Here is a 25033-nt window from a genome sequence, read left to right as displayed (position 1 = left end):
GTGTGTGTGTGTTTGTGTGTGTGTGTGTGTGTTGCAAAGTGAAACGGAAATGTAGAGAACTAAATATAACATGGGGAGGGGGGGTGAGAAACGGAGAGAAACTGAAGTTGAGAGATTCTTCTGCTCCCAGGAAGTTGTCATAGGACTGCAATCTTAATTTTAAAATATTTTATAACAGTATTTTACCATTTAAAAACTTTGGGTTCTTTCCAACCTCTGCCGCATGCAAAGAGTGGGGTAGAAAAATAATGTTTCACTTTATAGAAGTGTATCTGCAGATATCCTGCAGAGAGCAGCAAAACAATTATTTTGCCCACCTAACAAGAAGATCTGCCCAAGAGGTCTTCTTACATGAGATCCAATCTCTGACTTCCCAAAACAGGGCCTTCTATGCTGTGGCACCAAAGTTAGAGGCATATCAGGCGACATGTCCAATGAGGTTTACAGGTTTTTTTTTTTTGAAGCTCTTCCTATTCTGCTAAGCTTTTTCTAGCAAGTTATTGACAAAAGTCTTAAAACCGGGTCCCCTGAATTGCTGTTTGATCCTTTTCTGCTCCATTAGTTTCTATGTATTTCAAAAATGATCTACAGTGGAACCTCGGTTTATGAACACCTTGGTTTACGAATTTTCGGTTTACGAACGCCGCGGATCCACCTGGAACAGATTAATTCACTTTCCATTACTTTCAATGGGAAAGTTTACTTCAGTTTATGAACAGACTTCCAGAACCAATTACACCCATGCTTCGGGTTAAGTACGCTTCAGGTTGAGTACTCCACGGACCTGTCTGGAACGGATTAATCCATTTTCCATTACTTTCAATGGGAAAGTTCGCTTCAGTTTATGAACGCTTCAGTTTATGAACAGACTTCTGGAACCAATTGTGTTCATATACCGAGGTACCACTGTACTTTAAAAATATATACAGTCTTTACATGATCTATACATTTTATAAAGAAATTAATAGATGATGCCAAAATAAGTAACAACATTGAATGACTTTTTCAATCTTTGTTAAGTTGAAAAATTCCTGCTGACCTGTTTTAAAGGCCATTTTAAAAGCAAATTAAGAGAACAGCCTTTTTAAAGAGGAAGTTAAAGAGCAACATGAGAAATTCACATCCAGTAAATCACTAGGGCCAGAGAGCCTTCACTGAAGGGTTGTGAGAGAAATTAAGTGTGAAGCAGATGAGGGATTGAAAAATAATAATAATGTATTAGATGTCCTCAAATATAGCTGTTATTCCTGGAGATTTGCACGTCTGCCCACCAAGTACTCATTTTTAAATAAAGAATCCAAGGAACATCTTGGCAGCCCTTACTTCAAACCAGGAAACCTCCTTTCAGTAGTGAAAAAAGTGACCATGAATCAAGTTAATGCTAAACTACTACTGCATTTGCAGAATGTGTAACTATAAGGGCCAAACCCACACATGACTCTGTATGGAAAAAACATACTTGTATGTCTTGTTAAAAATATTTCAGAAGGATTGCTATGGTAGACGGAAGTGCTGCTTCAATGCAATCGCTTGGCTTTTTACTCCGCAGGATCAGAATAAATGTTTTATCTGTATGTGTGAGCTTTAGCATCTAGTAGAAAAACTGCTGAACTGGCCAAACCAGTTTGTTACCCTCATCAGCATCTTAAGGAGTGGGCTAGGCTGGCATATTGCTGGATGGATATGCTTCCAAGAGGATGAGGGCCTTTCCCCACCTCACCAACTGGGATGCCACATCATCCTAGGAAGGGGAACAATAGGCTGAGGGGGAGCTGTTTTGTGTGTGGATTTTTGGCCGATGCAGAGAACTGTAAGGAGACGCAAAGAGACTTGATCTCTCTGTGGACTGAAGCCAAAGCTATATGGCTATAGGACATGGCCAACTCCTAAGGGCAAGGTCCCTTCACCCACCCCCACCACCACTGCGTTGCCATTATTTGTCCCCATACACCCTCCAAAAACCCACAAAAGGCAAGCAGAGCTACTTGTGGCAGCAACCATCTTCCACACAAACTCTCAAAGTTCCCTCCTGTTGGAAGAGAACTTTGCAGCTAGTCATAGTGGAAGTCTAAGTACCTTTAAATTTCTGGAACTGTCCTACCTACCAATATCTCCCTTCATGTTGGTGTCTTGCCCATTTGGATTCATAACTTGCCTTCCAGAAGAGCTAGAGGCTTACCTTTAAAAAATAAAAACAAAAAAACTGGGGCGCCCTGTGCAATGACTCCATATGCACCATGGCTCAGCTGGCCTCCTTTCTATGGCAGCCCCAGCCCCAGGAGGGGGGAGCTCTAAGGTGAAGTGGAGCTCAAAACCTGCCTACAGTAAGAGAGAACTTGATAGGTTTAAATGAACATTACACAGCACTTGGTGTTTTTTGTTTATTCATTTTAAACGTGAAACAGGCGGACCTCTCCATAACTTTCTGCCTATGGGTGAAAAGGGAGTTAGGGGAGCGTGGTTTTGAGCTAAAAGATAAAAGGTGAAAGAGGTCAGCCTTTTGTTAGTCCCTTTATCTTGCTCAAGGCAACCCAAAGTGACTTACATACAAACAAAATCCCACATAGATTCATTAAAACCAAGGGGAAGGTATAATATATTTAAAAAATATCCCACACACTTCTATTTGGCCACAAATAGTTAAAGGCCAAAGGCCTGGTTGCAGAGGAAAGTTTTTGAATGTCAGCCTGTAATAATTTCAGCTTTGCGAACAACAAGCCTGAGGGCTGTCTGAAGGAAATGACTGTCCTTTGTGTCTGCATTCAGTTCAGAGAAAAGTAAGAGGAATAATAAGAGGAAGCAGGACAATGTTGCTTTTGCACAGAGCTGGTCCAAGACATTCTGCCGCCTGAAGCAAAAGGACGAGATGCCTCTGCCCATTCAAAGCTGCCTGAAGGCAAACTGGCATCAAATTGTTTTTCAAGCCTGGTAATGGGGACAGTCTTGTCCGCTGCAGCTAAGGGGAGCAGAGCAGCTTGGGGAGTGTAGAACAGGGCCGCATGGCATACACACAGAGTTCAATCCTCCAGGCATCGGAGGTAGCTGCCTCGCTCTGTCTGACGGTAGTGGTCACCCTGCCTTTTTGCAGTGTGGAAAAACAGAATTTTGTGGCCATTAGCCGATTGCCACAGACATCACTTCCCACAAACCAAGAAATTGGAAGGGAGCGTATTCTGATAAGGAAAGCAGAACATACATCACCCTGAAGGCAAGAAGGTGATAGAGTGAGCATACTGGAAGCAGATACCCCATCTGTTTCTTTTGCGTTTATAAGAGAGAAATGGAAGAGAATTTCATCCACTTAAAAACTAGCTTTTGGGACTATCCGGAAACATGTGGTTTATTCTGTTATGGTTATTAAAGCGAAGAAGTGTCTAAATGGACTTTGATCACATTTTGCACAATTCCCTAATGCTGAGCATGAAAAGCCCTCGGGATTTGGGCAGGACTGTTATGATTTGTAGTAGCTATGGGAAAGGGCGTGTCACGAAAACAGTCCTCTGTTCAGCAACAGTTGAGGCATCTGCCCCAAATTAAGTTAGAGATCTGAGGAAACTTCTCTGAGTCCCCAGCACCATTTAATAGGGCATTCTACTTGCAACCCTTCTAGAAGTCTGCTTACCTTATTTGGTAGGTGGCATTTGCAGCTGGGCTCTGGGCCCTGCGTAACCCAGCCAAGGGTCGGAGACTGGCCGCCTCCCTGTGTCGTTGGCGCTGGGCAAGGCCCGGCTCAAGGGGCAGGCCTCACCAACTGATCAGCGCCAGCAGGGTCCCCAGCACCATTTAATAGGGTATCCTACTTACGACCCTTCTAGAAGGGAACCATCGTTTTATCTTCTTTTACAGAAACTTCCCTTGAAAACACACAATTGCAGATAATACTAAATGCAGCCATTTGTCAACGTGCAGGAGTTTATGGATTCAGAAACTCCAATCATTTATCACATATAGCAACATTTGCAAGGTAATGCCCAAATATGCCAACGCTGTATAAGATCTATATAACCAGGGAGCAAGCAAAGGCATCATTTCAGATTTGGGGAAGGGATAAGAGCTTCTTGTGGTGCAGTGCAAGTTTCTCAACAAAGGGCCATACTTTGGATACATTCAAGATTAAAATGTCACACCGGTGTATTTTAATCACTTTGTTGTGATTACCCTTTATACCTCTCAAGAACCAGAAACTTAAGTGTTCCTGCAGAATAATTACCGGTACTTCTGATCTGAAATACACCTGTGAAATGCAGAGAAGGGAATGGATGCTTGTTTACCTTCCCTAAATGGTGCCTTTAGGGACAGCTTCTTATTATGCCAACAAATCCCTAATGGACATTTAATACAAATTTAACACAAATACAATCATAGGCAACTTTGGAGGGAGCCAGCCAAGCATTCGATTGCCGAGGACAATGTGGTTATATTCCCCGTCCATAAAAAGGTTCAGTGATAGAAAAAGCCAATGACAGAACTGTTGGGAGCAAGAAGAGTGTGTATTCACTGTCTTTCCCGCTTCAAAACACTTCGTGGGTGTGAGGAACTGAAACCCAGAGTTTCATTTGGGCATCTCGTTGATCATCTGAATGGTGATGCATTGAATTGTACAGGCAAATCTACCAAAAAACACTAAAATGGATCCGTTCATTTCACAACTGTTTCCAGAACAGGAAACACAAAGCACAGCATAATAAAGCTGAAAGGGACTCCCAGAATCATCAAAGCTGAGCCCCTGGATTGTGGCAAAATGCACTCATCCACAACATAAGTGACAGATGTCTATGTCTTTGAATAAACTCAGTGAACCGAAAACCAGGAACCTTAGACAACTTGTTCTGCTGCCCAAATGTGTACATAATGACCAGATTCTATCAAGGGACAGTTCCTATCATAAACACTGGAGGGAAATGCTGAGGAAATTCAAGAAATATATTTCTGTTCTTTGCCACATAGCCCTTTGTACACATTTCTGAATTATTGGGAAACAGTTGTTGAAACTGTAGAAAATGAATTGATTTTGTGTTAGTGACTCTTGCTAAAATGAGTAACGGTGTTTATTAACTCCTGCTAAATGTTTCAACTGGAAAGGGACTGAATGTTCCTGACAGATGTGATTGGTAGGTGTCTCAGCTTTTGGGAAATTGTAATGATAAATTCACTATTTTCATAAGACTATGGGACGTGGGTGGCGCTGTGGGTTAAACCACAGAGCCCAGGGCTTCCCGATCAGAAGGTCGGTGGTTCGAATCCCTGCGATGGGGTGAGCTCCCATTGTTCGGTCCCAGCTCCTGCCCACCTAGCAGTTTGAAAGTATGTCAAAGTGCAAGTAGATAAATAGGTACCGATCCGGCAGGAAGGTAAACAGTGTTTCCGTGTGCTGCTCTGGTTCGCCAGAAGCGGCTTAGTCATGCTGGCCAAATGATGATGATGATGATGATTTATTTATACTCCGCCCATCTGGCTGAGTCTCCCCAGCCACTCTGGACGGCTCCCAATCGAATATTAAAACAATACAGCATTAAATATTAAAAGCTTCCCTAAACAGGGCTGCCTTCAGATGTCTTTTAAAATTAGGATAGCTGCTTATTTCCTTGACATCTGATGGAAGGGCAGGTGCTGCTACCGAGAAGGCCCTCTGTCTGGTTCCCTGTAACCTCACTTCTTGCAGTGACGGAACCGCCAGAAGGTTCTTGCAGCTGGACCTCAGTGTCTGGGCAGAATGATGGGGGTGGAGACACTCCTTCAGGTATACAGGACCGAGGCTGTTTAGGGCTTTAAAGGTCAACAGCAACACTTTGAATTGTGCTCGGAAACATACTGGGAGCCAGTGTAGATCTATCAGCTGCAGCATTCTGGATTAGTTGCAGTTTCTGGGTCACCTTCAAAGGAAGCCCCACATAGAGCGCATTGCAGTAGTCCAAGCGAGAGATAACTAGAGCATGCACCACTCTGGCGAGACAGTCTGGCGCGCAGGTAGGGTCTCAGCCTGCGTACCAGATGGGGCTAATAGACAGCTGCCCTGGACACAAAATTAACTTGCGCCTCCATGGATAGCTGTGAGTCCAAAATGACTCCCAGGCTGCACACCTGGTCCTTCAGGGGCACAGTTACCCCATTCAGGACCAGGGAGTCCTCCACACCTGCCCGCCTCCTGTCCCCCACGAACAGTACTTCTGTCTTGTCAGGATCCAAACTCAATCCGTTAAACGCCATCCATCCTCCAACCACCTCCAGGCACTCACACAGGACCTTCACCGCCTTCACTGGTTCTGATTTGAAAGAGAGGTAGAGCTGGGTATCATCCACATACTGATGAACCTGGACCCATGACCTGGAAGCTGTACGCCAATAACACGAGATGAGCGCCGCAACCCCAGAGTCAGTCACGACTGGACCTAATGGTCAGGGGTCCATTTACCATTAAGGGAAGGAAAACAAATGGACAATAAAATAATGGGAAAATTGTCTAATATGTTAGATACTGGCATGTAGAATACAGTTATAATGTTGATATATTGTCTTTTAAAGTTGACATACTGGTTTATTAACCAGTATTAGTCATTTTACTAGTTTCTACAACATATAAAGTTAAAACAAGATTTTCCCCAATATTTAATGCACAGCTGCACTGGCCTTGTGGATGTCAATGAAATATCACTTTCTGAAATTAGGAAAGTGAGAAATTGTGGAAAAGTGCAAAGTGCATTTCATTGGATATAGCTTTTGTGAACGATGGAGATGGAGGTTTCAAATTTTAGTAGGATGCATTCATACAGCCGAATGAAAAGCAGAAGAAGGAGGTGCATTTATTTATGTCGGAGGTAAAGCTTCTGTGCAAACAAGGCAACTACGTTTGCCACTTCAGACCCATCAAGCAGCTGTTGACAACAACAGTGCTAAGCAAAAGACAGGCAAATGCGCACAACAATAAATACTTGTGGGTTAGATCTTTGAAACAGCCTTGTCTCCTACGTAGACCTCAGAATTAGCAGCCAGGGTTTGAAGAGTTCAGCATGTTGGTTTCTGAAAAACTGCCCCTGAGGATCACACCGCAGGAAGTTTCTCTTGAAAACGTAGCCACCTTTGTAGTATCCAGGTACAGGAAAATATGGCTTTGAACCTATTGAAGGGCTGAAGCAGTGCAACTCTGTTGATTTCAGGAAAGTGGCACCCAACAAGGTATGAGGATGCCGCAAGGACACTTGCCATCATTTTAAAACCTGCAAATAATTAGAAATATATTTCTGAAATATTACTCTGTCGCACGGATCTGTGTTTCTCCTGACTAGCTGCCAAGTCCTAGATTAAGTGTAAGTCATTACCGAATGTTTTCCTCACATGGGAACGACTGGAATTGCTTGGTGTTAGTTTTGCCCTCCAACATTAATTCTAATTACCTCAAAATGCAAACATGCTTGAGTTTCCAGCAGATGACATTATTTTCTCTTTGACATCAGACATCAAAGCAAGAAAAATAAACATGGGACAGTGACAGCATTAAGCCGCTAGTCATTTTTCAGAACTCCCCCACCCTCCATGTTTTATTCCATTCGGGTTCCTCTTTAAGTCTTCTACAGGAGATTAGGGTGGGAGGGTTGCAGCGTTTCAGTCTGATGAAAGCCTTTTCCTTTCCAATTCTCTTAAAATAAGTGCAAGGGCAACAGAAAGAGAGGGGAGGGGGAAGTCTGGTTTAGATCAGGGTTGGAGTCTTGGTTTTTTAGAGGCACTCACTCTGAGACTTGTTTTGTTTATTTTTAGCTTTCTTCTGAATGCTTGTGGATGATGCATTCGTGTTTTCAAACTGAACTAATTCAAAGGGATTGGTAACTTGGCAATTACAGCAAATTTTGCGGTGTGCCTAATGAACACAAATTAAGATCAGAAACTGAAAAAAAAGGTTCAGTGCTGGCTGTTGAGGCAAGGATGAATTGCTACATTTGCCTTCTCAAATTTTGTTGCCCCTAGGTATGGCGGATGCCGCCACTGTTGCACAGATAACTCAAAATTTGTTGCTTCTTCAGTTGAACTGCAGTTCTCTGGCCCATTACTTATGTATATGCATGGTTGTGATATTAGAGGTTGGGTGTGTGTGTGTGTGTGTCATAGCTGCCAAGTCTCCCATATTCCCCGGGAAATCCCCGTTTTTCCAGCTGTTCCTAGCTGAAAAAACGGATTTTTTTGTTTTCCCCCGGTTTATTCTGGCGCGGCGGCCATTTTGGAACTGGGCGGAGCATGCTCAGAAGCGACTTTTGATGCTGCTCTGCCCAGTTCCAAAATGGCTGCAGTGTGACTTCTGGTTTGCTACTTCCGGCCCGGTCCCTTATTTCTCTGACAGCAACTTGGCAGGTATGGTGTCTGTGGAATTTGGCAGGATAACAGCTTCAACTGTACACTCAAAAATTGTGAACTTCCCCCTCTTCTAAACTTGTTTACCTTATGACACTCCCAAGCCCAGCTCCAATAGCTTATGGCATGGGTGAAAATATGGAAGTTGCTGTGTACAAGTGCACCCTAGGATTTGTGGGTTTGGGGACTAATCCAAAACTGATATTAGAAGAGGAACAGAACAGAATAACTCCATACCTCTACTAGTGTAGAACAAAAAAGCAGTTCTTCCTCTGATTCCCTCTCTCCAAATCCAATAGCGGCGATTGATGCACTTAAGCTTCACTAACCCAACGTTAACTAATGTTGGATCTCTAACAAGAGCTGTTCAAATCCCTTCAATTTGCTGCAAATGGAGTCTTATTTCCTGCAATCAGATCCCTATGCTTCCCTGGAATATTATACCGGCAGCTCTTCCTCAGATATCATACCCATTTTGAGGAGCCCAGCAGCAGTGGCACATGACGGGGCAGTGGCACCCTCCTGGCGGCAGCAGCAGCAGCAGCAGCAGCAGCAGCACTGTGTTCACTGGGACTGACTGTTTGTAAGACTGGGCTTATCCACATGACATGTTTGCAATGGACAGCAATAGCAGGTCCAAAACCAGCTCTTTAACACTGAACTGGAACAAACAGTAAGCTTGGGACCCAATAAAGACCAGCTGAGCCTTTATTGTACTGATATTTCTGAGTTGGTAAATTGAATTGAATTTCCAAAATGTGGCGCTTTGTCCTGGATCTTAGGCAAGTCAATCAAAAAATTGCTCAACAACTTTCAGGGTGTCCTGGTTTTTACTTTTTGAGATATGGTAACCTTAACATACCGTATCCATCAGGATTAGTAGTCAAATGTCCTTACATTTTGTCCTTATTGCTCCTCTTCCCATTCTTCTAGATGTCTGTTGTTTGCTTGCATTTTCTGCTGTTCTACCATAGGATTTGGATTTTCACTGAATGTGCTTCTCCTCCAACCCACCCCTTTAAAAGTTGTGGGGTTTCTCCTCTTCTGTTCATGCAACAGCTAGCCACTCAGCCACCAGTCCTGGAGATTTCATTGTGTAATCTAGTAAAGGTGAAGCTGATAATGTGTTCATCAATTTATAGAATAAAGAGGCTTTTCTGGATTCACAGCAGAGGTAGGAGGAAAGCTTGCCTTTTTCAACACTGCCTTTGTCAGGCTTTACATACAATTCCCTAAGTGAAGTAAGATGTTTCGTCAAAAGCTACCAAGAGCAGCATAGAAAAAAGGCAACACTGAACAGAGAGGAGCCCATTCACTTTAGATTTGAATCCAAAAAGGAAAGTTTGCAGATTTAACCTCTACAATGAAAAGACTTCAAACTTACTGTGAAGTGAGGAAAAGGTTGGCCGTTTCACTTCTTCTCATTGCAGCCTCTGTACACCATTTGTACAGCCTTTGTCTTCAAGTTTGGGTTGCACATCCATTGATATCTCCCCCCCACCATGACCAGCAGGCACTGCAGTTTTCAGGGCTTTTCCAAGCCACCACAAACTCAGCATTCGCTTAGAAGTGCTGCTTGTCTGGAGAATTACTGGGCTGGGGAAATGAATCAACCTGTGTTGCAGGGGGTAGTACTTCCCTTGAAAACCCACCTTTATAGTGGGTGTGCTTCAGTACTTGGATCTAAACCTGGATGCACAGGTGGCTGCTGCAGCCATGGGTGCTATTAGACTGGTGTATCAACTGCACCCATCCCATCTAGCCTTGCCTTATTTGCATCTGAGCAGGTGTCATGCACTCAGCCCATCCAGAATGCAGCAGATAGCCGGCTGACCTGAGCGCATTGTTTGTTGGAAGCATGTAGCATCTTTCCTGCAATAACTGCACTGACATCTGATCCATTCCCAGTGCCAATTCAAATTGGTTATGACTTTCAAAGCCCTGCATGGTCTGGGACAGGATACCTAAAGGATTATCTTCTCCTGCTTGTGTCTGCCTGCTCACTAAGATCTTCAGCAGAGTCCCTTTTAGGTACCCCATCAACATCTGAGTTGCGTTGGCTGGGGGTGCTTCACTCTCTCTCTACTTAGAGAGGGCAAGCGAGTAGGCAGCAAGCTCAAAGAGGGCAAATGGCAGGGCAGGGACCACCATGCCAAGTTACAGGGAACCAGGCAGAGGGCCTTCTCGGTAGTGGCACCCGCCCTGTGGAACGCCCTCTCATCAAATGTCAAAGAGAAAAACAACTACCAGACTTTTAGAAGACATCTGAAGGCAGCCCTGTTTAGGGAAGCTTTTAATGTTTAATAGATTATTGGATTTTAATATTCTGTTGGAAGCCACCCAGCGTGGCTGGGGAAACCCAGCCAGATGGGCAGGGTATTTATTATTATTATTATTATTATTATTATTATTATTATTATTATTATTATTATTACTGTAGGTGTGTGATGATGCCTTATGTTGGCTGTAGGGCCAAGGCTCTGGAGCTCTCCTCTACCTGGAAAGGCCTGTCTCCTGCCCTCTGTTTTGACCTTCTGGCACCACAAGAAGACCTTGCCTTTCTTTCAGGCCTTTGTTGTGGTCATGTTAGCTTTTACAATTTTTATCTACTGCCACTGCCTCTTTTTATAATTTATTGTTTTAATTGGTTGATTTTATTATATTGAGTGCTTTAATTGTATATTCTTTTGGCCACCTTGAACATTTGTTTGGAAAAGTGGGATAGAAATCCTTCAAACGCATAAAAAAGGACACCATCCCAAGTGAAGAGTCTGGTCCATACAGTTGGCACTTACATGCAGCGCTGGTTGGGACATGATCCTGCACCATCCCCGTATGCTCCTACATTGATTTCACAAGGGCATTTGTAAAATGAATCAGATACATCCATAGTATCCCACTGGAAACTCATAGAATCGTAGAGTTGGAAGAGACCACAAGGGCCATCCAGTCCTACCCCCTGCCAAGCCTAGTTACTTAATATTGGCCTAGTTATTTAATTTCCCCAACACTCACAACACGCAACATTTTCCAATTCTATCTGTAGATTATAGCATGCATAAACTACTTTATGTTTTTCATGTGCCCACGTAAGCTATGATGATGCTGGAAATGGCAGGGGACAAATAAAAAGCCTGTTTTTACGAATTAAAAAAAATATTGATGATGAGAAAATGGTCCTCAGCACCAGAAACAGCTAAGTTACTGCAGGCCATGGCTGAGACATATTGGTGGCGAAACATGGAAATAATGGCATTACCCTGAAATTCCTCACCTTCCCAAATGCTAAATTACATCACAGTTTTTTAAGAGACCAAGCTGGTGAGATAATCAAACTAGTCAAGATTGAGGGGTGATAATTGCCCTGCTTTTCGTGGGAGCACCACATACAGCAAACTGTACTGTTTGCAACTGCTGAAGAAATAACTCATTTCATTGCTCATTGCATGAGGTCCTTATTTTATACAAGCACATTAGGAACATTTTACTGAACTTAGAAAATAAAAAATAACACAATGTTCCTCAGTTAAGCCCTAAAATACTGCTTTGTTTCACTTTTTGTAAACTGTTTTCCACCACTTCATGTGGTCGTTTAGGGAAGACTTGGCTCAGCCTTGCACACCAGCTCCCAATATATGGTGGATTTCACCAAAGGAGGATGAAAACCAAGCCAATGAAATTTCTGATGAAGAGCTATGTGGGGCTTCTGTCAGAAGAGAAGGAATTAGGGGGTGCTAGCAACAGTCAGGGGTCAGCAAACTTTTTCAGCAGGGGGCCGGTCCACTGTCCCTCAGACCTTGTGGGGAGCCGGACTATATTTTGGAGGGAAAAAATGAACGAATTCCTATGCCCCACAAATAACCCAGAGATGCATTTTAAATAAAAGCACATATTCTACTCATGTAAAAACACGCAGATTCCTGGACCACCCGCAGGGTGGATTTAGAACACAATTGGGCCGGATCTGGCCCCCGGACCTTAGTTTGCCTACCCATGGTCCAGTATGATGCAAAACAGTATTTTTTGATGCAGATTTTGAGTTTGGATGGAACACAGAGCAATAATCACGATGTTGCAGATAGCAAGTAAACCTTCTTCCCTTTATTTGTCCTATTCTCCCAAACTGACTTTAGATTTACATAGAAGGGGCTGTTGGTAGCTGTTCTCTCGCTTTAGCTGTAATCTTAGTTTGTTAGAATTATAAAGAATTACAGGAATGCACTATTTTCCCCCACAATCCACCCAAGGCCCATTGATTTCAGTAGGAGAGTTAAATATGTGCTAAGCCTTTTCAGTGGGACTGAATTTGTTGTATTGAGTTCTTTAAAAGCAGAGTTCTTTTCACATAATTTTAAAACTGTGTTACTTTTCTATTAATTTCTAGCTCCAATCTCATTTGATTTCTGGGTTCAGATGCAAAAGAATGGTGCACTTCCCAGAATGGATGGATAAAAGATGAAAAATCCAAATGAACTACAATAAATGTCATATTTTTTTAAAATGAGCTGCAATTTTCAGTTGAAGCAAGTCTCATGTTTGGATCCAAATCTGAATATTTGCAAAGTTCAGACTTGGAGGCTGCTGACCTCTGCAATTTGGTCTGGATCCATCATTAACTCTGATCCATCATTAACTTCCTCCTCCTTAAGGCAAGTTTTTTTTGGGGGGGGGAATCAAGAGTAAGCATTATGCAGCTGTTAAGATAAAGAATAATTTAGAACAATATATTTCCTTGTAAAGCTCTTCAAAGGACAACTCTTAACAAAATGACTGAGCATCTAATTCAGGCCACACACACAATATGGGTAATATTTAATAACTTTTCAAAGGCAAGATAAACCAATTTTGCTTTTAAACAGAGGGTGGTCTCCAGGTCTTGAATTTATCAAAGAAACATGCACTTTTTATCTGATATGCATACTTTTTGCTACTCAAAAAGGAATGGCAAGGGGAGGTTTAGGCATCGGTTTGGAACTCTTTTAAAACATCTATCTACCTGTATATCCTGGCATGATAGTCAGGATATAGACAGATGTTTAAATAGAGCTGCAAAACTATCAGAAAGCACAGTTCAGACAAATTAAGCACTGCTTTCAGTGCTTAAGTCTAAAATCAAAATACACTTACTGTAGAGTACTTGGGATTTGTTGGGCTTGACTCCCAAGGAAAGAAGTATGCTTAGAATTACACTGAAACTTTGCTTTTGTTCTATTGTCTACCTATAAAAGTTACAAAAATGAGCCTTAAATGAACCCAACCTTTAATCCTTCTCTCCTTTTCCTGGATATTATTTACTGCCAAGGATTCCCCTGTATCTCAGCAGATTATTTAAGGATATTTTTTAAAAGAAAGCTTTCTTCCTCCCTATTCTTTAGCTTGTCCTTTCTCTCATTCTCAGTCAGCCTCGTCTCTTTCTGAATTAGCCCTCCAACTTCCTTCTTGTAACGAAGTGTGTGTGTGTACAAGCTGATATTTCTTCAGCTTTTCTCTTTTAAAATTCTCTTTTATGGGTTAAGTCACAATGTCGGTCTTTGCCTCACAGAGACTTAAAGTGATCCTCTACTATCTAGAGCCATAGTCCTAAGTTACACTCTTGTTTGTTCGGCTAAGGTCCTAGTTTCTAAGCCAGGTCAGTCCTCCAGTTGGAATAGAGGGGCTGGAGAGACTTTGGTGCCCGACGAGGTCTGGGCCTGGGGCAAAATAGTTCCTCTGTTACCAGACTAATTCCCCAAGCCTCCACTGTTCCTAAGAACTCTTAGGACACAATAATCCATAGCTGCCAAGTTTTCCCTTTTCTCGCGAGGAAGCCTATTCAGCATAAGGGAATTTCCCTTAAAAAAAGGGATAACTTGGCAGCTATGACAATAATCTGTTTCAGATATGTGTCAGAGACACATGTCTCTGAGCAATCATGGTCATGCCATATACGTAGATGACCAGACTATCTCCATTTGAGGTCTCTTGTGCTGTGATAGTTTGGCCATCCACTATCAAACAGTCATATGGCAGGGAGGTAGAGATGTTTAGTAAAGCTCCCTTCTGTGTGGGCTCTAACTGCATGGAGATGGAAAAAGTGATTGGAACCTATGAGCGCAAAAGATATTTGCAGTGATCAGTTCCTGAAAAAACCCTGTATTCCAAGTTGGGTCTTAGTGTTGGCTAACAGAAAGGACACCATTAATCAATGCTTTCCTAAAAGATCCATTTGCGTTCAGTTCATTTGGTATACAGACAAAGCCACATCTGGTTCAAAAGTCTCCAACGCCGGGTGTTTCGCTTGGATGAAAACTAATAAGAGGATTGGAATATGGAGCAGTTCTGGCAACTAATTGCAGTGTGCTCCCTGGAACTCATACTTCTCTACTTCTGCTTACACATGTGCTGTCTACAAAATAACTTGTTCCTAGAAACCAGTTCTAGATGATTTTAAGCTGACAAACATTTTAGGCCATATTTCCCTCTCACTTTACTGAGGAATTCCCAAAGTTCAAAATGCACTCTGCCGATCAAGTCAAGGGGCTTAACGTGGAAAAAGTAAACGATTCCCGCCTCCAGCTGGAGGTCAAAAGACCAGCCTCGGCCTGCTTTTCTATTTCCTAGCATTAATGTTCAAATAAAAATTCCTGGCGCTCCCCCATGGCCTTTCAACCGACCACATCTCTTAATGTCCCCCACCCATCTTATTACTGCAAGCATCACACTTGCCTGAAGAAATCAATTCATCGTTGTTTTCACAAGGAACTTAACAAGGCTACAGATAATTCCCTAGTGTGTATATGTGTGCTCTGCTTGCTAGTCAGATGGCGATCATCCTATTGGTTTTAATATCATTTGGATTCATAATGAACTATTTATTTACCCATAATCAGTTCCATCTGCCCATTGTCCTTCATGTCTCCTCCTATGAGAAAGGGGGTTTTGCACTAAGTATATTAGTGCAATCTCTTTTGATCTATAGCTCTGTGGGATACACTTCCATAGTTCCATTGAAGTCAGTTAGATGTTAATGTGCAAGTGATCCTTGTGTAATCTTCTTAGAAGCCACATTTTCTGTTCGGTTATTCGTTTAAACATATTGATTGAGATCCAAAGAACTCCTTTAGGGAAATCTGAGCACTTAAGAGTACCCAGTGGTAGTCCCCTCCCCACCACCACCACGCACATTTTAGCTTTGAACATTAGATTCCCATGCCATTTCACAAACGGTTTCTAAAACTCTTCATAGAATCACAGGATTGTAAAAGGCACCCCAAGGGCCATCTAGTCCAACCCCCTGCAATGCAGGAATCACAGCTAAAGAATCCCTAGCTACCCAACCTCTGTTTGAAAACCTCCAAGGAAGGAGAGTCCACCACCTTCCACGGGAGTCTGCTCCAGTGCTGTAATGTTTAGTCAGAATCTCCTTTCTTGTCATTTGAATCCCTTGGTTCAGGCCCTACCCTGGAGAGCAGCATCTTCCATGTGACAGCCCTTGAGATATTTGAAGATACCTATCATATCTTCACTCAGTCTCATCTTCTTCGGGCTAAACATACCCAATTCCCCCAACTGTTCCTCATAAGGCATGGTTTTCAGACTTGTTTGTCATCTTGGTCAATATCCTTCTCAGACTGTGGCGCCCAGAACCGGACACAGTACTTACTTCGGATGGGGTCTGACCAAGGCAGACTAGAGTGGTACTATTACTTCTCATGATCTAAACACTCTACTTGATGTAACCTAGAATTGCATTGACTTCCCCACCTCCATGCAGCATCACAATCACGGTTCATGTTAAGTGTCATGAGCTGGAAGAAGAGGCTCCCAGTGAGGGGTGCAGTTGGGCCAGTGCACAGGAAGCCAAGCAGCGGGACCCAGGTGACCCCCACCCCCAAGAAACCCCCATCCCCACAAGCACTGCGTATCATAGCTGTCAAGTTTTCCCTTTTCTCGCGAGAAAGCCTATTCAGCATAAGGGAATTTCCCTTTAAAAAAGGGAAAACTTGACAGCTATGCTGCATATCCTGAGATGCAGAGAACAGTGGAAGTGGAGGCAGGCCAGGGCCTGAAGCCTAGTTCACTAGCTGGCCAGGTGGGGAAGGAGGCCTGTGATTCCTCAGCTGGAGCAAGCTGAGAACAGGTGAGGGTCACAGGCCTCATCAAGCCCAGGTGCTGCAATCAGCGGACACAGGATCAGAAGGCAGCAGAGCTGAGGTGCTGTGTCTACTCAACTGGCCATGCTGAGGGACCTTATTTTGGATGCTCCTGGACCTCCATGGGTTTCTACTTCAGGCATAATGCTGGACTGCATCCAGACTTGGATTGACCCTGCACCTCGTTTCCTGACTTCCAGCCTTTTGACTTTAGGTTTTGAACTGTGGACTTTGCGGATGCTGATCGACCCTGAACCTCATTTCCGGACCTTCGGCTCTCGACTTTGGATCTCAGACTGCGGACTTTGTGAGTGCTGATTGACCCTTGGATTTTGGACTTGATCTTTGCATGCTGTCTGTCCAGCAGGTAGGCCAGGGGATCAGGATCAGCTTGTGATCTGTTAAGAGTCCTAGATCCTTTTCACCTATACTGCTGCTAGGCCAATCCTACCTGATTCAAAAGTAGTTTGCCCTGGCACCCCCCCACACACACACAACAGAATCTCCCTGCACCTGTTAAACTAACATGTCATAATGAGACTTGGCCAGAAGAGGTTGGCGAGTGGGAGCTGAGCTAGTTCACTTTCCCTTGCCACACCCAACCAGGAAGTCAATAAATTCATTTGCAAGTGTCAGAACTTTCCCTCCACCCAATAGAGTTGCACGTCCACTGAAAAAGGGACTGCCCTGGACCTCACCAGTCAACTTTTTTTTGGGTGGATCTGATCTCTGTGCTTGGCTTATTTGTGGTTTCTGTTCAGCTGCTGCTTCTCCCAAAACCAGGTGTAAATTTGTGTTTGTGGTGGAGCAACAATGGATGAGTGCAAGGGAATGCTCTTTCCCCTGGAGGTCTGGCTGGAGGAGGTGAAATGAGCAGACTCAACCCCAAGAATTATTGTTGCCACTAGAAGAGGTATCAGTAGTCCAAGCTAGTTGTAAATCGGGAGACACTCAAGTGAAGTCAGTGGTGTTGACAGGACTGTAAAATTGGTATGAGTAGGAGGCCAAAGCCCAGCATGTGGTGGAAAGTGAATAGATCAACATGGGAGATAATTAATATGATGTGGCTTAGTGCAACTGCACTACAGGAAATTGAGGCCTTCAGCACAAAGGATGTCATATTAGGTTAAACTATTAAAGTGGTTGGGGTGTAAGGCAATAATTTAATCAGGGGAATATGCACAATCTGGGTACCAAATGTTGAAGAGCGGGGGGGGGACCCTTTAAAGTTTGGGGCTTGTGATGACATACGCATTGCAGAATACAGATGGTGGAATTCCAGCGCTGATGCCAAGTGCTATGTTGTATTGGAGATCTGATTGCACATTTTTCTGTAGAGGCACCATTTCTAAAGAGATTTTATCCACCTGCTAATGCCAGAGTCTTGTTAGGTTACATTGATTACAACTAGGGGGATCTCCACATTTGCTGGTTAAGTCCTACAGGTTCTGATGCATGTCTCAAAAATGTATAACTTTGCTTAGATACAGGTAGGTAGCTGTGTTGGTCTGAATCAAAGCAAAAAAAAAAAATTAAAAAATTCCTTCAGTAGCACCTTAAAGACCAACTAAGTCATGGGTCCCCAAACTAAGGCCCGGGGGCCGGATGCGGCCCAATCACCTTCTAAATCCGGCGCCCGCGGACGGTCTGGGAATCGGCATGTTTTACATGAGTAGAATGTGTCCTTTTATTTAAAATGTATCTCTGGGTTATTTGTGGGGCCTGCCTGATGTTTTTAGATGAGTAGAATGTGTCCTTTTATTTAAAATGCATCTCTGGGTTATTTGTGGGGCTTAGGAATTTGTTCATCCCCCCCAAAAAAAATATAGTCCGCCCCCCACAAGGTCTGAGGGACAGTGGACCGGCCCCCTGCTGAAAAAGTTTGCTGACCCCTGAACTAAGTTTTTATTTTGGTATGAGCTTTCGTGTGCATGCACACTTCTTCAGATACACTGGAAACAGAAGTGTCAGACCCTTATATACACACACACAGAGGGTGGTGGGGGTGGGTGGGAATGGGTGATGGGCTGATGGGAGTGGTAAACCTGTGGATAGCTGTTAACGGGTTATTTGTGAGGCATAGGAATTAGTTCATTTCCCCTCCAAAATATAGTCCGGCCCCCCACAAGGTCTGAGGGACAGTGGACCGGCCCCCTGCTGAAAAAGTTTGCTGACCCTTGGGATAGAGCAGTGTTAGCAGTAAGTTTTTCTATGCAGGGCAAATAACTTCAGGGAACAATTTCATCATCCCTGCCCCCATACTAAGGTCCTGGTCCAAATTAGGTTATCTGAAGTTGGAAATAAGAGTTTTTCCCTTAGAGTCAGGGTTCAAAATGCCTCCCAGTGAAATACATCCATTTGGAATTAGCAAAACATTTATTTAGTACCTTTTAATTTAGCTACAGTTGCATGTTCAGATAGTCAAAGACAGCAGTGATCAGCTGTTCATTGGTATAGAGGCCAGGACCAAATCTACCGGTAGATCTTCACTTCCTTCCTGACCCAGGTAGCCGTGGCTTCTGGACTGGGCTGAATATTATGTATATTCAGGGTGTGTGCGCTCTATTCCTTTAAAGCACATTCAAAGCACTCGGATAATTCTGGTCACTGTAGTTTACCCCTCACAGAGTTTCAGTTCCAGGCAACCGATAATGAACTACAGTGCCCAGAATTATTTGAGGAAAAGAATGTGCTCCAAATGTGCTTTCAAGTTGCAATGTGCACACAGCCCCTGTCTCTCATCCATCTGCAACAGAGATTGGAACAGAGATCCACAAGACTGGGGTGTCAGTGTGCTGAAAAGGAAACCACAATTCCCAGACAATTAGCTGTGTGATAGGATCAAAGCCTAAGATTATTTTGAAATTATTCATACTAATGAAAGGCTAAAAAAGGATTGCTGGGGTTTTATTACTTCCAATAGTTTTCATTAGCTGCTCTGGGTTGGTTGGATATGGGAGGTTTTATTTACCCCCCCCCAATATATATCTTAAATAAAATAAAATAAAATAACATAGGACTCTATTAATGGGGTCTCTTAAATATTATGCTTAGAAAATACAGCTATAGAATCAGATGCTACCATTGAATGCCCATTTGCACTATTGCCCTCTGATGGATTGAAAGAGAACTGTTCATATGTTTGCTATTTACCTTCTAAACTAAGTGGCACACTTTCAAAGAGACTCACAATCTTTTATAAAAGTTACCGGTAGTAGCGATCCCTTTAGGGTTCAAGCCATGATAATTGGGAGTGAAGTGCTGGTCCCCACACAAGCCTACAACCAGAAATTTGTTTTTTTTCTGTGTGCAGCTCCCAAGCCACCTGCAGCCATGTCCTCATGCAGGAATAATAACAACAACAATAACAACAACAACAACAACAACAACAACAACAACAACAACAACAATTTATTATTTATACCCCGCCCATCTGGCTGGGTTTCCCCAGCCACTCTGGGCGGCTTCCAACCGGATATTAAAACAGTACAGCATTAAACATTAAAAACTTCCCTAAACAGGGCCGCCTTCAGTTGTCTTCTAAAAGTAAAATAGTTACTTATTGCCTTGACATCTGCTGGGAGGGCGTTCCACAGGATGGGTGCCACTATCGGGAAGGCCCTCTGTCTGGTTCCCTATAACCTCACTTCTCGCAATGAGGGAACCGCCAGAAGGCCCTCGGTGCTGGATCTCAGTGTCCGGGCTGAATGATGGGGGTGGAGACGCTCCTTTAGGTATACAGGACCGAGGCCTTTCAGGGCTTTAAAGGTCAGTACCAACACTTTGAATTGTGCTGGTACTTATTATTATTATTATTATTATTATTATTATTATTTATACCCCACCCATCTGGCTGGGCTTCCCCAGCCACTCTGGGCAGCTTCCAACAAAAAATTACAGTACAATAATCTATTAAGCATTAAAAGCTTCCCTAAACATACAAGCCTGCAGCACATTTAGGTGACGTGGCTGTAGCTGGCCATCATCTGAAGCAGCAAGGAAAGGGGGAATCTGCAGAGCATTTGTCCTGCTACCTTTTTGCTCTAGGCAAGGGGAAATGTTTTCCACAATCACTCGGCAGTTAGCCCACAGCTTACCTTTACCTGCTGGCTTTCTCTTTTCCCTGTGCGTATGGAAGCGAGAAAAGACACACATGCCACACACCATCTCTTGCACTGCAAAATAGTTCAGGCATATTGTCACTCAGCATTGTATTACTGAGTCACTTGCAAATTAAACAACAGCAGTTTTGACACACTGAGATGCTCTCTTTTTTTTTAAGCAACCATCAAATTATAAAACTGGTGGCCTTAAAAATCAGGGAAAGCAAAGCAAATGAAAAGCAATTATTGTCAATGTGTGTATTTTTCCGTGGATCCCCGCACTGGGTGTATGACTCTGCGCACAAGAGTGGCATGTGCCTATGAAAAGAGGAGTGGAAACAGGAGTGAGCCACACAGTCCATCCTTGTGTCTTGGGAGAATGAAGAAGCTCCCCATAAAGGCAATTGGTGGGAAACTTGGAGAGAGACAAAATTGTCAAGGTCAGCCAGAGGCTAATGAGGGGCCTTTAACAGTGCAGTTGGATTGCCCCAATTTCTGCCTATCAGAGTAAGTCAGGCTGCTTTATTTTTGAAGTACTGTAACCTAAGAGGCTCCAATAATATTGATGGGTAACCCTGCCAAATTTCTAGTGTGTGTTCAAGATAATACAGGCCATTTTAAGCTGAGTACTTAATAAAGAGTTAAATTGATGTGTGGTTCTCTTCCTTGCCCAAGGGCATAAATATACCAGTTGTTCTCTAAGCGGGATCTTTGACAGCTGACGGGAACTCACATGTTCTCATTTTCTCCCATTCTGTGATGCATCTCTGATGGGGGCATTTCCCCATTGTTTAATTAGGAAGGCACCATTCTCACAGCTACTGCTTCATTCAGGGAGGCTCAGCATTTTTTCCATTCCAGGCCTGTATTTTAGGAAGCAACAGTAGCAATACAATTAATCTTGGGCTGCCCCCCCCCAAAAAAACCTTTTTCATTCTGTTCGCCAATATGTCTGCAAATAATTTATAATCATTATTTAACAAAGAAATTGGGCGGAAATTTTTAAATTTGATTTATGTCCGAATTGGGTTTGGGAATTACTGTGATGTAAGCTTCTTCCCAGGATTTTGGGATTGTCCCCTTTTCTAAAATGTCATTCAATAATAATTTTTATGGTTCCAATAATAATTCTCCCAGATAATGGAATAACGTAAATATATGTTTGAAGGATGGAGGAAAGGGACATATACATATCTGGGATATCTCTCCCACTGAATAATTTATTTCTCATTTAAATATGAAATGAACAAAAATTATATACATATTTTATTCTGTTCCTGCTCATGGTTCTGTGGATATGAAGGGGACCCCAAGTGTCCTCCAGCTTTCTCCCCACTCCACCCCCACCCCGCTTCATGCTCCCAGCGAGGTGCATTGCTTCAGCATCAGTTGTGCTGCAATGTGCGTAACCACTCCCAATGCCATGAAATCTCCTGTAGCTCTCACATCTGGGGATCCACCAGCCTATTCCTCTCTGGGGCCTCCAGGCTCTCTTCTACAAAGAGCACAGTGATGCTGAAACACAGCGCTCTGGAGGAGTGGGCACCTGGGAAACACCTGGGGCATTTCAGGGGAAGGTGTCTGGCCATTTCTGATCAAGAGGGACTTTCCCACATAGCTAGTGCACTACAACTCCAGGTGCTAGCAGTGTATTTAAGCCTGTGGGCACATTTGGAGTTTTGAGGGGGGGGTTGCCCATAGCTGCCAAGTCTCCCGTTTTCCCTGGGAAATCCCCATTTTTCCAGCTGTTCCTAGCTGAAAAAACGGATTTTTTTTGTTTCCCCCCGGTTTATTCTGGTGCGGCGGCCATTTTGGAACTGGGCGGAGCATGCTCAGAAGTGACTTTTGATGCTGCTCTGCCCAGTTCCAAAATGGCGGCAGCGCTACTTCCGGTCTGCTATTTCCGGCCCGGTCCCTTATTTCTCTGACAGCAACTTGGCAGGTATGGGTTTGCCTTGGGCACCACCCCTTCTGATTGCTGGTCTTGTCCCCCCCCCTCAAGAAGAAAGACATCGCACACCACCTAATGTTCCAAAAGGATCTGGATAAACGTTTTATCCAGTAGAAATTGGAATGAGTGCCACCCTTTCCATCCACACCGCCTTGTGACCAAGGGGGCAGAAAATGAGGTGCTCAGAGGCTTTGTGGGGACCACTGGAAGACACCCCCAACCCACAAGTGCCACACAGGCAACCCCTGCTGTGGACTTACACTGTTCACACCATAAGCACAACTTTGCTGCTTCCCAAAGGGCTTGGAGAGCAGCTGGTGCCAGAAAACAGCACAGAGCATTTCTCGCATTGGAGTGCTCACACCTTACCAGTCCTGCAAGGAGAACTATTACAGGGCACAAAATCACGCAGTACTCTTATAAAACCAAGGAAAGCCCAATTCTGCCTTTAATCTAATGCCTAACTATTCCCACACTACAAAGTTATGCAACCACAACCACTTCCATGACTACATGAGTAGGACTAATATGAGACACTGGCTAGAGTCAGACTGACTGGCTGACAACGCCCCAAGAGGGCAGGGAAGCAACACTTTGCTGGAATTTTGATTGTAATCATGGCTACATCTAGTGAATGGTGAGGCACAGACCAGTTTAGGAAGCCAGTGAAAGTGCCTTCATTTCTGCAACAAGGATTCTCAAACCTATGCTTAGTTCAGCTTCATTCCACCTACATTAGAGGCAAGAGCTTGCAGCTTCTGACAGGGCCAAAACTGTGCAGAGCTGAATTAAGACACTAAGGACCCTGGCATGTTCCCTTTTTACAAGCCCTGCTCTCCACACTCCATCCTGGACTGCTAAAGGAGGCTCCTTCCACAACCACTCCCTAAAATTGGAGAGGGGCAACTATCATTTTCTCTTTATTGCACCAGTTGGTTTCAAAAATGAGGGGAGGCTTTTTTGCTTGTGCTTTTTTACAGCGATAATGCATATTGTATTCCTATGCACCTGGGCATTTAGATAAATCAGTGCGCATTGGCTTTGAAAACAACCACGTCCCAGAAATAGAAGCAATATCCGGACTGGCCATCAGTTTATTCTGCTCCATCCAGCCTCAGCTGATATACTTCATATGCCTTCTACGCTGAATCCAGGCCAGGACATCTTTATCTTTTGACAGAACAGCAGCTAAATGAGTGCAGGGAATTGTATATGCCGCTTCCCACAGCATTCCAGGATCCTTGCAGGAAGTCATTGATCAGCGAGCCGGAGGCAACGTGCATTGGAAAGGTATTCACGTGGCCCAATGGCCTTGAAAACATTTGCTCAGACAGATCTTTATCCAATAAACTGAAAGATGAGGCTAGGAAGAAAGTTGCACGCACACACACACACAGCACTAAAGCTCACAGGATCCTTTCCCAGCAGAATCCATTACATAAAGTGATGAGTGTTGTCTATATTTATGTATGTTCTGCTGAGTATTTGCCAGTTTTGATTTTTATGTTGGAGATAGAGATTTGGATGGAGTGCAAATTTCTTCCCCCCAAAAGCACATGTTCATCCTTTCCCCTCCTGGCTGCTTATTAATTCTTCTTACTAAATTAGTCACATGGGCACTCCCTTTCAGGCAAGGATGGTGTCAAATTTGGCCAAGTGATGGCTAAGAAACAAGTGGGGGCACCTTAATGCTAGGCAAGGAGTAAAGAGAAAGATTTCCCCCACCTCAATACTGCTGAACGTTTTCACATAAACCGGACAGTGGTTTTGGTTTTTTTTAAAAAGAGCTGATGATTATTTGAAGCATCTGTAAAGTAGACAGTCAAGCAAACACTTGGAGCTTCAGTCATATCTTGTTACAGGCCAAACAAACTGGAAAAATGGCTGAGGAGTCACAGTCTTTCTTTCCTTTTCCCTTCAATTAAACACAACTTCTCAAATGACCTCGGCTACTGTTTGGGGTTCCTCTAAAAAGCTTGTGAAAAAGCAACATGTCTTGAGAAAAAAGTGTTTCCTATGGTGACTTGTACCTGTCGGAGGGGTTGACAAATATATTAAGGTTGTGGATGATCAGCATCCTGATTGAAAATTAGCCACCCTGATTGGAAAGAGCAAATTGGAAAGAGCCACGGTGGAGTATCTGAATGCCAGTTACTGGAAAGCGCAAGAGGGGAGGGTGCTGTTGTGCTCAGCTTCTGCTTTTCCATCTCTAGTTGTGTACTTTGAAATCAATGCAACAAATGTGTTTTAATTTTTCCTGTGTCATTCTCGGATCCAAGTTACTGTAGGAAGGAGCCTAGAAAAGGGAAGGGGCATGAGAGCAGGCCTTCACAACCCAAGGCCAACTCTCCCTCCACCATAACCAACCTGACTTGTCTTCTAGTTCCTTTTGTATGCGATCTGGTTCTCGCCCCCTTCCCTCAGTCAAAAGAGAAGAAAGTGAATGTCTAGGCATATTAGCATTCATTTGTGGTTTTAAAGCTAAGGTACTGTGCGGAGCTCTGGAT

This window comes from Zootoca vivipara, chromosome 12, assembly GCF_963506605.1.
Source record: "Zootoca vivipara chromosome 12, rZooViv1.1, whole genome shotgun sequence".
NCBI lineage: Eukaryota > Metazoa > Chordata > Lepidosauria > Squamata > Lacertidae > Zootoca > Zootoca vivipara.
Note: the sequence above shows the minus strand (reverse complement) of the source record.